The following is a 14,780-nucleotide window of genomic DNA, read 5'->3' as shown; positions in this document are numbered from 1 at the left end:
TTTATGATGTCACCGATATTACTTTAACTCCTTTTCTAAAGCACATCTAACACTGCATTTGTCCATATGTCTGTAGATTTCACAGATTCGTAAGCTCTTCAGTGGCCAGGAATAATGTCCTCAGTTTCGCATCCCTGGAATGACGTCTAGCATTTGACATGCACTTATATTTTTAAGCAAAAAGTAATTTGGTAGTATAAAACTGAAATTTGTTCTCAATCTTTTCTTAAGAAAAAAAAAAACAAAAATTCTCTTATCTTTGGATATAATCCTGATATCGACCTGGTTGTTTATTGAAACATTAAGCAGTCTGCATAATATCTGTGTGTAGACAGGCCCAATTGTTTCATTTTGTTTTGTCCTATCTTCCCATCAGATTTCTGTAGGAGAGGCCCTCCAATAACCACAACTCTCAGTGTAATGGATAAACAGACATTCATTACACATTTACTTGCTCGACTAATATTCAGTAGTGCCTAATACAAGGTGTTGTATGTCATTGAATACAGCAGCTCTTCAGTTGACATATATTGAATAAATTGAAGGATAGCATCAAGTAGGAGAGCACTGGCTTCTTTTTCCTCCAGTCTACTTTCAGGAAAATAAATATATGTGTTCTGAACATTAGATAAGATGAGGTGAAGGACTTTAAGCTGAACCATGTATCCTCTGAGGTGTTTAGCTAATGCTAATACTGTCTGGCTCTCGACTCATACCCATTGAGCATCTGTTTCCCTCCCTAGAATTACTTCTAAATCCTTGGTTTAGCTGTTGTCCACCTGGAACACTCACACCAGCCATAAGCACTTCTTTCTGTTCCTTTATCTCATCTCAGGCATTCTGCACAGTCTCTTTCTCACCTACTTTCTTAATTGGATAATACCTATTCATCTGTCAGTCTCCTTTTAAACATCACTTCTTTCAGGAGACATTTTTTTGATCAACTACATTAGGTATCATTAAGTGCCTCCATAGCATTGTGTACTGGATCTGAAGTATGTCTTATCATAATACACATTATATAACTTAATGTCTAACTTCCCTCTAGGCTGATAAGCTTTGTGAAAGCAGAGGATTTTTTTCTCTCTTGTTCATCACTGTATCTCCTTCGCCCATGCTCAATTTACGACTTAATGACACTCACAAATGAATCATGTCTTCAACTTGAAATAGTAGCTTTCATTGAGTAAAGAAAAACCTAGACTGAGACTGTGTAGAAATGGGTTCAAATCCTATTACCAGCTCAGTGTGCAGTCAGGCCAGCTACTTTGTCCTGGTTCCCCTCTTCCAACAACATGAGCAAATAGCTTAATTTAGTTTGCTCATATCACAGTTCATGAAGTTAAGAGAGTCTTGCACTATGATAAATTGAGAAGAGAAACTTTGGTGCCCTTGAAGATGACTGTTATTTATGCATTGTGGCTGCAAAGACCAGCAATCAAACAATTGTCTATCCCACAGAGCAGGGTGAGGACTGTCCTTGGATGTGCAGCTGGAACTGTCACGGGGTTAACGGGCTGGTCGGCAGCTCTGCCTCTTGGGGATGCTCGGCCCAGTGATTTCTCCAGCTTGCTGACCAGAGTGAGCCAAAGGAAACATCTCTCTGTCGTTCCCCCGGCAGTCCACGCAAGAGAGAATCATTTTTATTTTTTATTTATGAACTGTAGCCATTATTCCTCGGCACCAAAACAACTGAAATGTACATTTGTGGGTCTCTATGATTCCCCATTAAGTCTAATGAGGAGAGTCAAAACTGGGACCAAATTCACCATTTATTATTTATAGTTTATATCCAACTTCAAAAAAAGATAAGGCAATTTAGAGTAACACTTAAAACAGTCTGTTTAAATCATATATTAAGAAAAGATCAGATACTCTGAGAGGAAAGGGAGAACAGTATACCGGGATATTGGAGCACTGAAGCTACATATAATAGGAGTTAAATTGAAGTAAGAGAAATGTGGGGTCATTAGGACATTTACTACGGGCCCTCAAACGGGCTATTTCATTCCTCTATTTTCTTGCTCTTTGCCTTAGTCATGTAGATGTACGAATATTTCTTTTTAGATATCAAAAAGAACAAAAAGCAATTCATAGTTCCTCACTAGTAGGACAATGCAGAAGGACTGGTATTTCTTTTTAGGTGTCCTCCTTTCCAATTATTCATTTCTTGGTTCAATAATTAAAATCCACCCAATGGTTGAATCACATGATGGAATGAGTACATGTAATGGAAATTCAGTCACGTATAATTTGTAATAATAAAAAATAGCTCAGCTAATGTGTTTATGGTCATCAGTATTCAGGAAAAGGCTTATTCCAAAAGTCTGTGCCTCATAAGGGATGCTAATATTCATCGATCAGCTGCTGTTCTACGAGATCACCCAGAGTCTTTGTAGATGGGATTTATGCTGAAGATTTTTGTTTTCTTTTAAAAACACAGGAAAAGAAAATCTTGTAGATTTTTTACTCTAATCTACCTAATGTAGCCTGTTAATTCATTCCATTTGGCTCTGGCTCTCAATTATTTTGCTGACTTCATCCTGTCTTGCCTTGTTCCCACACCTTTCTTAATACTTGGCTTTAAAAAAATGAGACTTAATAATAACAACCATGAAGCCAGAAATAACCAAGGAACCACACCCTTACTTTTAAACAACACATAAATCATCCCAAAAAGGTCTCTAGCCTAAGGATTTCCCCAGATGTAGATTCTACAGTTTCCTCTGTGTGTTTTACTTAAGTGTCATAAAACCCAAAGTTTGTCCTTTCTTTGTCATTCGAAAAGAAACCTTCATCTAAAATGTGAAATTAATGGCCAGCTTCTGTTGTTATTGTCCTTGTTGCTTATTATCTCTGGGATTATGATCTTAAGAAACAGTAAATACCTCTCTATTTTACTCATTTGAGCTACGTGCAAACCAAAGCATAGTCTTTAAAAAAAGTTTCATATATTAACTAACTTATTATGTTTTGCCATAGAAACATTCCATGTCATATTAGTGGGCTTCCACTGAAAATGGGTGGGTGTAGGGGAGATATAGTATTATTTTTTAATTGTTAAAAAAATAAGTTTATATATAGCACCTCATCTATTAAACATTCTTTTTGAGTCCTATATATGAACATAAATCACAAAACTATATCATAAATCATAAAACTGGATATTCTTTCAGGTAGGCAAAACCGGTACAGTTTATGGTCCTCAAAAAGAGAAGCTTGAAATTAAAACATTAAATAGGTAAATATAACACATAATAGGTCTATTATTTCTAAAGTGTAGTAAACTTGGGGTTAAAAGAGATAATTAAGTAGATCACAAGTATTTTTAATTTTGATAATTATGTATTTATTTTAATATTTGTATAAAAATTAACACCACAATCTTCTGATTTTACTGGTATCATTGTTTAATACAAATCTAAATTTAAGTTTATAAACATACATAATTTTAATGAAAAATATTAAAGCAATAATAAATGTACTAATCCAGGTATGACTAAAAATGGTATAAATAGTACAAAGACGAGTAAAGTTCAGGAAACACTAACCCAGTTATCACACCTACTGTAAGATTTAATGTTGTGAAACTGAAATCAAGGTATTGTAGAAATTAAATGTGGTATTTTGGCTCATCAGTGCCACATTTAAATAGCATCGCTAGGGAAATAATAGTTTCTTAATATTTTGTTCTTAAGACTTTTTTTATTTGATTAATCAGTCCTATGGTTCAATCAATGAATATGTATTAAATATCTATTATGTACAAGGCCTCTGATAAGTAATTTCCAGGAATATAGAATTCTAATTTTAAAGACACATCAATTTCTTTCTTTAAAAAATTTTTGCTATTGTTCATTTTAAAAAGTAACACTTTATTAATAATTTAGATAAGACAAAAATATCGAGAAGATTCCTAATAATCTCACTATTCAGCTAGAGATCAAAATGCCAATGAGTTATTTCCTTATGAGCTTTTAAAAATGAGAATACATTATTTCTTTTAACTGAGTTATAACTAGAGTACACTTACTTTTGGGTCATGTTTTTTCCTCACTCAATATTCTATTCTTTCCATTTCCCAATTTTACTAAATATTTCCTAAAACATGATCTGAAGGACCAAGTATAACAATGAACTATTTACCTACCAATAGACATGTAGCTGAGTTCTAACCAATAAAATTATGCAGAAGGTATGTTCACTGCTCCCAGGCCTGGCTCTTACAACACCTCCTGGGAATCCTACACAGTGCTTCCACACCCCCCACACCCCACCTCCCCGCCCCCTAAATTGCCAGCTAGTTGCAAAGAATCCAGTGGAAGACCTAGCTTCCTCAGGGGACAGCAGACACACTGAATGAGAAGAGCCTGGGTCCCTAAAGGGCTTTGTGGGGCAGAGTCCCTACCCCCTCCTTCAACCAACCCACGGTGAGGAAGAAACTGACTAAGGCCCTGATATCTTAGAGTTCTTTGTCATAGCAGTTACCTATCCTAAATTCATTTATGTTCTTCCTTCAAGTCTTAAAAACTTCTAAATTCCTGTTCCCTTGTTTTGCAGCACCTTTTCTCTAGGCCTTATTTTGACTTTTTCACTTTACTTAATCTAGAATGAAGTCATTTATCTCGTGGTCAGCCAGTTGTGTGAATGTACTTGATTTCACTTACTGCCACTTCTCAAATTCAAAGCAGGAGATGGCTGCTGTTCATGATTTTGTCCTATAAGACAAATTTTCTATCAAGATAAGTCAAGTAGATAAGTCAAGAACTTATCTACTACAGCGGTGCCACCCTGAACAAGCCCGATGCCATCTGATCTTGGAAGCTAAGCAGGGTCGGGCCTGGTTAGTACATGGATGGGAGACACCACCTTAGGAAGACCAGGTGCTTAGGTTTAAAAAATAAAAAAATGAAGGATTGTAAGCTGACAAGTTCCTTGCAATCTGTGAGGCCAACCAAGGGTTGCCTCGCCTAAAAAAAAAAAAAAGAACTTACCTAATAAGATCCCGCAGGATCTTCTTCTCTACTACCTATCTAGTTTTCTAACACTCTGTATTGGAAAGTCCATGAAACCTACAACCTTCAGGGTGAACCCAACCAGATCACTGACCACATGCTTTAGTGCTTTATTTGAGGGCATTATGCAACGCATTACCACCATTAAGGGTGAACCACTAAAGGCTTTTGCTCCATGAGTGATGTGATGGAGCTTGTATTTTTTAAAAATTATTCCAGTAGTGGTAAGAAGAACAGTTTTAAAAAGCACAAGAGATTAGAAGATGGGAATGTGATGAAGAAACTGAAAGATGCTGAAGCATAGCAGTGGGAATAGATGCAAAGGGAAATATCAATGATAGAGTGGTCCTGACTTGTTAATAACTAAATCTGGAAGGAAAAAGTGGAAGAAATCATGGAAGACATTGTAGAAATTCCTTTTTAAAGTGACATTAGCTAAATCAGGAGCCTAGGAAGAATAGAAGATTTGATGGGGAAATAAATGGATTCTACTCTGGAAATGCTGATTTTTAATGTACTAATAGAACATCCAAGTAGGATATGACCTGTGGCCTAATGCTCAAAAAACGAGTCTGTGCTGAAAGTTTAAGTGTGGCAATTATTAATAGTCAAAACCTTGTGAACGGGTTAATCCAGGCAAAGATTAAAAGCTGAGGGAGAGAAAAAGAACTAGAACTGAATTCTAAATGATGCTGTCTTTTTGATAATAGAATCAGTGACCCAGACTGAGAATCAGTAGCCTGAAAGACAGGAAAAGAACCAAGAGCACAAGAGCCAAGAGATGAGAAAATTTCAGTAACAATTCTCATGTGTTTAACCCATCCATTAACTTAAAATTTTTATTTATATTTTTTATTTCTGAAAATTAGGTCTTTTTACTTATATATTTTTTTTCAGAGCTCTCTTTTCACATCTTGGAACATATTAGCTATGGTTATTTTATATTCTGCGTCTGATCATTCTAACTGCTAAATTTTTTATGCCGTGTACTTTGCAGTATATTGTTTCTGCTGGCCCTCCCTCCTGGGGCTTTGGGTGTTCAGTAAATTTCAGCTGTGAGTGACTCATTTTCTTAGGGACCCACAAGAACAGAACATTTTTCAAAGCAGGAGGCGCAGAGGGTTCTTTCAAAAAGGATTTGTATTTGCTTTTCAGATGTGGCATTATTGGTTTGGGACCACTTTAAACTAAATTCTTGGTCTGAGGTTTTTTTAGCCATCCAGGTTGTGTGAATTCTGGCTGCAAACCAGCATGAAGGCTAATTTCTGATTACTCATTTCTTAGATGGATAGTGTGGTGTACATGTAGAGGGAGGTTTCTCTTCAGGGGATAAGGGGACTGGGCTAATTTTGTTCTCTCTCACCTTGGGGATGGAGCCCTTTAGGGATCCTGATTTTTTAGGTCCCATCAGACTTCCTACTTGGGGGTGGGCCCTGAATTTGTTTTGTTCCTAAATCCTTGAACTCCGAATATAAATGATCCTCAGGTACCTCAGTCTTTTGGCATTACAATTCTGTTTTTCTTGTTAGCCATGGATGTATTCAGAAAGATTTTTTAAAAATTTACCTGGCATTTTCAATTGTTTTCATTAGATCAGTTGTTCCTGGCATCTACACTGCCATTGTTGCATGGTTGTTCCATTTGAAAACATATTGTGTGTGTGTGTGTGTGTGTGTAAAATTGCTGAATAATCACTTATACCATTTCTTAACATAATATGTGCTACACTATTTCTAAAAATAATAAGGACATTTAAAGTGTTCATTTTATAGCCTGTTAATTTAATTACTTATAGAGAGTGTGGCAGCAAAACAAAAAGCTTATTCGAACCATAATGGTTGAAGAATTATCAAAATATATCCATATTCCGACCAATTCTAACCACCTCCACTGTCATAGCCGTAGTCCATGCTACCACGATTGCCCATCTGGACTGTTAAAATAGGCTCCGACATGGACTATAGACTAGTGGTTACCAGAAAAGGGGGGCGGGAAGGGGGAAGTAGATGGGGTAAAGGGAGTCAAATATGTGGTGACAGAAAGAAATCTAACTATGGGAGGTGAACACACAGTGTAAATATATATATGCCTTACTGTTAAAGTGTACGGCTAAAACTTATTGGATTTCGTTAACCAATGTCACCATAAAAAAAATAAATTTAAAAATAGTAAATAAAAAAATAAAATAAAATAGGCTCCTAACTGATCCTTGTTTTTATCTCTGTTCCTTTTCATACCAGACCTAAAACCAGAGGCTGTGCTCCTATTTAGATGTAAGTTAGGATATGCTACCCCTCTGCACTGTTGATGGCTTCCCACCTCACTTTAAATTAAAGGCACAGTCATTACTATGCCCCAATGCTCTCCCCTCACTTTCTCAGCTATAGCTTTCCTATGCGCCTGCTTTTCCTAAAACAAGCAGGAACCATTCTTCCTTAAACCCTTTGCTCTTGCTGCTCCTTCTGCTTGGATCCTCTCCTCTCAGCAATCCATTTGGCTTATTCCCTCACCCCTTCTGGTCCTGTTCAAATACTGTCTTCTCAATGAGACCTTCTCAGACCATTTATGATTGAAACCTATCTTCACTTCCATCCAGCATTGCATAGCCCACATCCCTGCTTTATTTCACTCCATAGCATTTATCTTCCATTATACTATATTAGTACAATGGTTGGCACATAAGTGATATACTTATTTATTCAATAACATAATTTACCTATCTTGTTTATGGTCTGACTCCATGAGGACAGGGATTTCTGCTCCTTTAGTTTACTGCTATATGCCACCATACAGAACAACAGCTAGCACATGATACGTGCTAACAAATATGGTGAATATATACAATAAAAGATCATAGAAAATAATTAAATTTATTAGAATAATTTTAAATGGTTTGAGAAATAGAAGCCATCCTATATGACCAAATCCTCAAAGACCATTCTCAAAAAAAAAGTGTAATTGCAATTCAAATTTCAAAATTCTTTGCAATATGCCAAAAGGTACATTTATCTAAAGACAGTATTTTAAGCTCCTCTGAAGATCAGCTTGGCTCACATCTCCTTGGTATAACTCTCCAAATAGTCATTTAACACAGTCACACATTCAAATAAAGAGAAAATGTACTTGTTCATTGTTCAGCTGTTAGAAAATAACTAAAAAAAAAAATATGAAATTTCTGGGCATCAACAAGATGTAGCATGACATAGTTGGAAAATTTAAAGTTTGAAATGACCAGATAGCTACTCCCTGTCTAGCCTCTAATTCTGCATTACTTAGGATAATCTCTCTGCATCTCTCTCAGTTTCTTTATTTGTATGCAATGCTGCTTATCTCCTTTGAAATATCTGAAAGGTCTTCTAGGTATAGCTCATTACTAAAAATAATCCATATTTATAACTATATAATCCATATAAATCCATATTTATAACTAATCAGAAACATTCAGAAGATGTGCAAAGCACTTCTGTTGTTCTCATCGTGTGTCTTTTATGCCTTAAAATTTGCCTTGGACAAACAGGAGAATGTCCTTCCTCTCTGGCTCCTTTCTCCTGGTCCACACATTGTCACATCCCTCCAGAGATCCTGTTTATCCAGCTACATCCACGTGGTCATGCCAGAGATTCAGCAAAAGACATCATTCAGAATTTCACATTCTTTTATGTGGGAACTTGATACCTTCAAAACAAACTAGCCTGTTTGGGTAATACTGATAATCTTAGAGCATAACTTAGACATATCAGGGGTATGGTGGAAAGAAACTATGTCAACAAAAAGGACAAAGACCATTTGTCAAATGAGAAATTTGGCTAGACTCTAATTTATAATTTCCCTTCGAGTGCTAAAATTTCATGAAATTAAGGTATTAAATTCACTGAAGACTCAATTTCTCAGTAGTGTGGTTAAATGACAAATGATAAAGTCTTCATAACTGAAATTCATCAAAGTATTACTATAAACCCTATTACAGTTTGTGCATATAAACCTCTGCTTCAATGAGCAGATAGATAGTTTCAAACAGCTCTCGGTTTGTTATCTAGGAATCACAGTACTCATTTTGGTCAGCTCAAAATGTAGACAGTGTATCCTTTCCCAGCCCCTTATTTAGGCACATACCTCTAAAATACTTCTGCAAATATTTAGATATTATTGCCCTTCAAGATCTGTTAATTTGAAATTAGAAAAGCGTGGGGAAGAAAAAGTATCTCCATTTCCATACTCATTATCAAGTGGTATAAAGGCACCGAAACTCATAAAGATTAGGGAAAACTAAGGTAAAGAATTTCATAGCTGGGGTGGAGTGTGGGCAAGTGTGTAGCGAGAAGGGAGCCTTAGTTCCTAAGTTTTTTATTTTTTAGTGACAGGACGTGACATTTTTTGATTAGCTATAAAAAAGGTTGGGCTATTTTTAGTAATGGACTATGCCTAGAAGACTTTTTAGACATTTCAGAGGAGAAAAGCAGAGTCGCATACAAATAAAGAAACTGAGGTACCAACCATAGAGAAATATGCAGAGAGGTTATCTTAAACGACCCAGGAATTAGAGGCCGAACAGGGAGTAGATATCTGAGAATTCCAAAACTCTTATTTTCTAACTGTGTCATACTACACATTACTGATGCCTGGAAATTTCATCTTTTCTTTAGTTATTTTCTAACAGCAGAGCAATGAAAAAGTACATTTTCTCTTTATGTACATATATATAAAATATATCTTCTATTACACAATGCTTCCAGTTTGTCTATGCTTAAAACATGGAGCGAACATATGAAATATATTTTCATTCGTTCACTCTCACATATTGAGCAGGTTGTTAAACGTCTAGGGATACAATGCCAGATGAGAAGGACATGATCCTGGCCCTTCAAAAACTTGGTCTAATGGGTGTCACAAACCATTGAATCAGCAAGTACCAAGTTGAGCTCTACAGGCCATGAGAGTGGATCTACAGGGTGCTCTGAGTGTGAAGTGGGGGCTCTTAGATTAGCAAGGGGTGAGGTCTGAAGAGAACGAGAAGTTTCTGAAAGAATTGACGTATAAATTGACGTATAAACCAGTTTAGTAGGAGGGTGCCGGTGCCAAAACTAAGCGTGTTCCAGGTAAGGGAAGGCAGTTTGTGCCACTTAACGACAGGGGATACGTTCTGAGAAATGCACTGTTAGGTGATTTTGTCTTTGTGAGAACATCAGAGGATACACTTAGGCAAGTCTGGGTAGTATAGCCTACTACACACTTCACCTGCATGTGGTTATACAGTGCATGACTGTGACGTGTGGAGGCCCAGAAGTGAGAGAGAACTTGGCCTGTTCCAGATATGGAGAAAAGGTCAACGTAGATGTAGTCGAAGTTGGAAAAGGGGAGGGAACTGACCAGCCATGAGGCTGTGGAGGTAAGCAGAGGCAAGCTCACAAAGCTCTCTGTAATAAATTGAGGAGTTTGGGCTTAATTTTAAGAACAATGGGAAGCTGTTGAAGAGGTTCCAAACAAGCGTGGTAAGAGATAAAATTTGTTTCAATCACCTCTTACACAACTGATCAAGTCAAAAAAGCACTTCTGAATTGCGGGGGTCTGAAAACAGTACCAAATTATGAAGAGGTAGTGTTCCACAGTGTTTAAGAGGGCTTTTAAATAAGCATTTTTGCCTTCAAAACACTGTAGGAGACCATTTACCTCATTAAATGGAACAGTCTTTTATTCCAGACGAGCACAACTTGGGAGTTATCCATCTCTTAAGCTTCTGATAGAAAGTCATCAATGTCAGAAAAAAAAAGTACAAAGGCGGAATCTGACTTTGTCTAATTCCACACAAGAGTACAAATTTAAAAGTCCCAACCACATATTAATATCACAAGACAATCTCAGAGTTTCAGTGTTGAAAGGGATATTAAAGATCATTTGGTCCAACTCTCATTTTACAGATGAAGACGGTACAGAAAGTATTTTTCTTTGCAAGATAATCAGAATTAAGCAATTATTTAAGATCTGGATCCTTACTGATAGACTTCATAGGATAATGGTAACTGAATCACTACAAATACTAATTGAAAAAGCTAATATTCTGACCCAGACGTTTGATTCCTGGTGCTGTTCTTAAGCCTCCGAAATGGTCTTCGATGACTCCTGCCTCCTGTTATTTACCCCCTTAAGCAGTCCTCTCCCACACTGTACCAGATTGCGGCTTCACTCTCTCCCCCGCTCCCTCTCCCTCTGCCCGCCCTCCCTCAAGTCTTTTTGACTTTACCCTAAGCCAGAACGGCCAGCAAGCCACTCCTTAACTCCAGACCTTTGGAAACTATGCGAAATAATAAAAGTTTATTTTTTACAGTGCTAAATTTTGGGGTAGTTATTCAGTTAGAGATAAGTAACAAATACTACACAAAATCAGCATGTTTTTAACAAATTTAAACTATACTTTAAAAAATAGCTAAATAGTAATTCTTTTCTAAACAATAAAATATATCCTTAACTTAAAAATACTACCACTGATGTTCTTCGAAAAGATGGAATTAAATGGTTTACAGAATGGGTAACAGGATATTTAACGGATAATTTATGGGTAACTGATTCTAATTTAACCAGAGTTCTTGGCAACCAGACAAGGTTAAAATTGAAATTTGGTTGCAAATAGTAATTGCCCATGGTTACATGTTCTCATTTCAATACAATTTAATTTCTTTCTTTTGAAATCTCAGTAGATACAAAAACTGAATTTAAGACTATCACTTTCTTCTTAGCCCTGAGTAGCCTTAGTAGGATGCAGAGTGAGGAGGAAACTATAGTCTACCAGCTAATAATGATGAAGTCATGTAAAATAGTCACTTTTCCAATTAAGTAAAATTCCCAGGTAAGGAGGCATAGTAGTTGAAACAGTCCTGTCCCTCTTCTAAGTCTTATTTTCCCTTTATATTCTCGATTCAATTATTCGTTCAGCATTTTACGAAAAAATACTTATTGAACCCTTTCTTCACACTAGACATAGGGATACAGTGATGAACTGCATAGACAAAGTTCCACCCGCATGTACATTTTTTTACCTGGGAGTGGAAAGAAGAAATTAAGCAATTGCAACATTGTGTTACTTATTAGGAAAGGAGGAGAGGGTGCAATGGAAGTGTCTGGCGGGGGATACCTACCCCAGTACATCACTGGGGAGGGATGTGGGGGTTAGGGACATGGGAGGGAGTGGGGGGAAAGCTTTGTGTTAATATGTCATTTTAGGCAAAAAGGACTCCCTGTACAAAAGCCTGGAGGAAAGGGAATTCAAGATACATTTAGAAACTCAGAAGTTCAGCTTGGCTGTGGCAAAAAGAAAGGAAGTGGTGAGGTTCCCCGGGGAGTGCACTACACTTTCACACTGCAGCCCAAGAATGGGCGCAATTCCTTTTGGTGGGATTCTCTTTAATGGAGCAGGCATGGGGAAGAATGAAAAAACTAACAAATCTTTAGTCCCTGATCTTTTGCATACTGTCTGAGAGCCCGTATTCATCATCCTCAAGGCCCAGAGGCCAATACAGCTTGACAGGAGTTTGTACCTAGTGGCAAAAATTCCCAGGTTATAAAGACCTGCTTTGAATCCCAGCTTGCAAACACTAATACCAATCTAACTCTGATAGTGTATAGATTAAATAACAAATGTGAAGTATCTTGTATATACTCAAAAAACTCTCTTCCCTCCCATTACCTTGCTTCTGAGCCCCTAGCTGACCTCTTCCTTAAAGGTACCATGTCACTATCCACCACATGACCCCATAACCTGGCAGAGGACAATGCTCGCCTGGCCATCTGCTATGTCTCTCTAATTCAGTTCTACCTTCTTCCTCAGTGGACCATGGGTTAGACAAACTCAAAGTATTCCAGCATAACAATCCCTGTCATATGACAACTATAGCATTCATTTAAAAAAAAAAAGAAAAAAGGATTATACCCATAGCAACTAAGGCTTGCTCATCACATTATCTATACTTTATATTTGCATATGTACTTGACCTCCATTATTCCTTTTGAGGTGAATATTGTAATCACTACTTGGCAGTTGAGTCCTTGGTTCAAAGAAGTTGAGTGACTGACCCTGACCTAAACTTTGAATGTAGCTCATTTTCTAAATAGTTGTGTTATCTCTACAGATCTGCAAATGTTGCAGCTGGCATATATTGTTATACTTTGTTTCTTTTAAGCATTGTTAGGACTCAGAGAAACATGGGCTTTTACAACAATACACCCATTTCTCAATGTCTAACTTTGTGTCCTATCACACATATTTTAAATTTATGCCTAGAACTAAAGGGGTGTGGCAGAATCTTCTCAAAATACCATTTATGCAAGAAACCCATTCCAATCACTTTAGTGATAAGTACCACTTTCAATTTTCATATCTGCCCAACCATGCTCACGAGTAAAAATAGAGCTTCCTATTTTCTTAGTAATAAAAACCTGTCTCTTCTGACTGAAAATTAGAGCACAAATGAAAGGTTTAATTACTTCTGGTGGACTTCCCCTGGTTTCAACTGGAATTACTCCCTCATATGATCAGGGTAAGATCTCTTGGTGGTCACTGGTTTCAAGCCTAGTCTCTGTCTAGGGGACTGCCTACTTTGCAAAGGAGTCCTCTTCATTTCTACACAGCTCAAGTGGGGTCCACAAATGATTCTATTATTGCCTTCCAAAGTTATATAAATAAATCTTTCCTGAAGCAACCCTTCCTTTCAGGGTCTCTTCGAAGGTGGTGCCCAGATTACCTGGGTCAGAATCACCAGAGTACTTCTTAACAGGTGATTCCTAGGTCCCAACATTGACCTGGGTCATCACCCAGGAGTGTGGCATTAGCTTTCTATATTATCCATCAGGTTCAACAGTTTATCAGTTAAGTATTCCAGATGTTTCTCACCAAAAAAGGTCTTCAGCAGTCTCCCTTATTTTATACTAAAAGCAACTGGTTTTTAACTTAAGTGGCTGATAAAATGCTCAGTAGTAATCTGTTAGACACCTGATACCTCCTCTTTGAGGTGCTCTATCCTGGGCTTTTACAAAATACTGTGTAGTTATTCAGCCAACCAAGACTACAGTTAACTAAACTGTCATCCAGTCTACACTTCCCCATGTTGTTCACCAGGATACCACTTCAAATATTTTGTGGAAATTCTGAAATGATGGTATTTATAGAATTCCCCAATATTCAAGGTAGTGTAACCCAAACAATGAAGCACATGAAGTTAGTTTGGTACTATTCTTTATCTATCTTAATGATTCAAATTCTCTATTTCATTCTAAAACTTCAAATAAGCAGGTTTTACTTGTTTTAAAGTACTTGCAAATATGACATATTAGGAAAAAGGATCAACTCTCATCATCCTAAAACTTAGGATATTAAAGACCTGGTTCAACTTAAATTAGGCAGTGTAGGATATGGTACACTGACAACGTAATTACATACACTTGGAGATTCGGTAAAGTAATTGACATCTTTATTGGGAGATAGGGCACAAAAATCATTTCCTCTGGGTGCGGCATTTGGCTAAACGTTTGTCAATATCTTTTCCCGTACAATTTATGTCTCAAGCAGAAAAGGCGTTTGAAAAACAGAACTCAAGCAACCTCCATCAAGTGGCAAAAAATCAGGTCCTCGGAATAGAAATTTACCAATCCACACACCAGGTTGATATTACTTATTGGCATCAGACTGGCTTTCTTCTAATTAGCTTAAGAGAAAGTGAAGTACTGGCTTTCTAAGTGAGCTCCTTCTGTCCAGTGATATTTGCACATCTCACCTGG

Source organism: Pteropus alecto, unplaced genomic scaffold (assembly GCF_000325575.1).
Source record: "Pteropus alecto unplaced genomic scaffold, ASM32557v1 scaffold50, whole genome shotgun sequence".
NCBI lineage: Eukaryota > Metazoa > Chordata > Mammalia > Chiroptera > Pteropodidae > Pteropus > Pteropus alecto.
The sequence above is the reverse complement of the archived record's forward strand: the minus strand, read 5'-3'. Positions refer to the sequence as shown.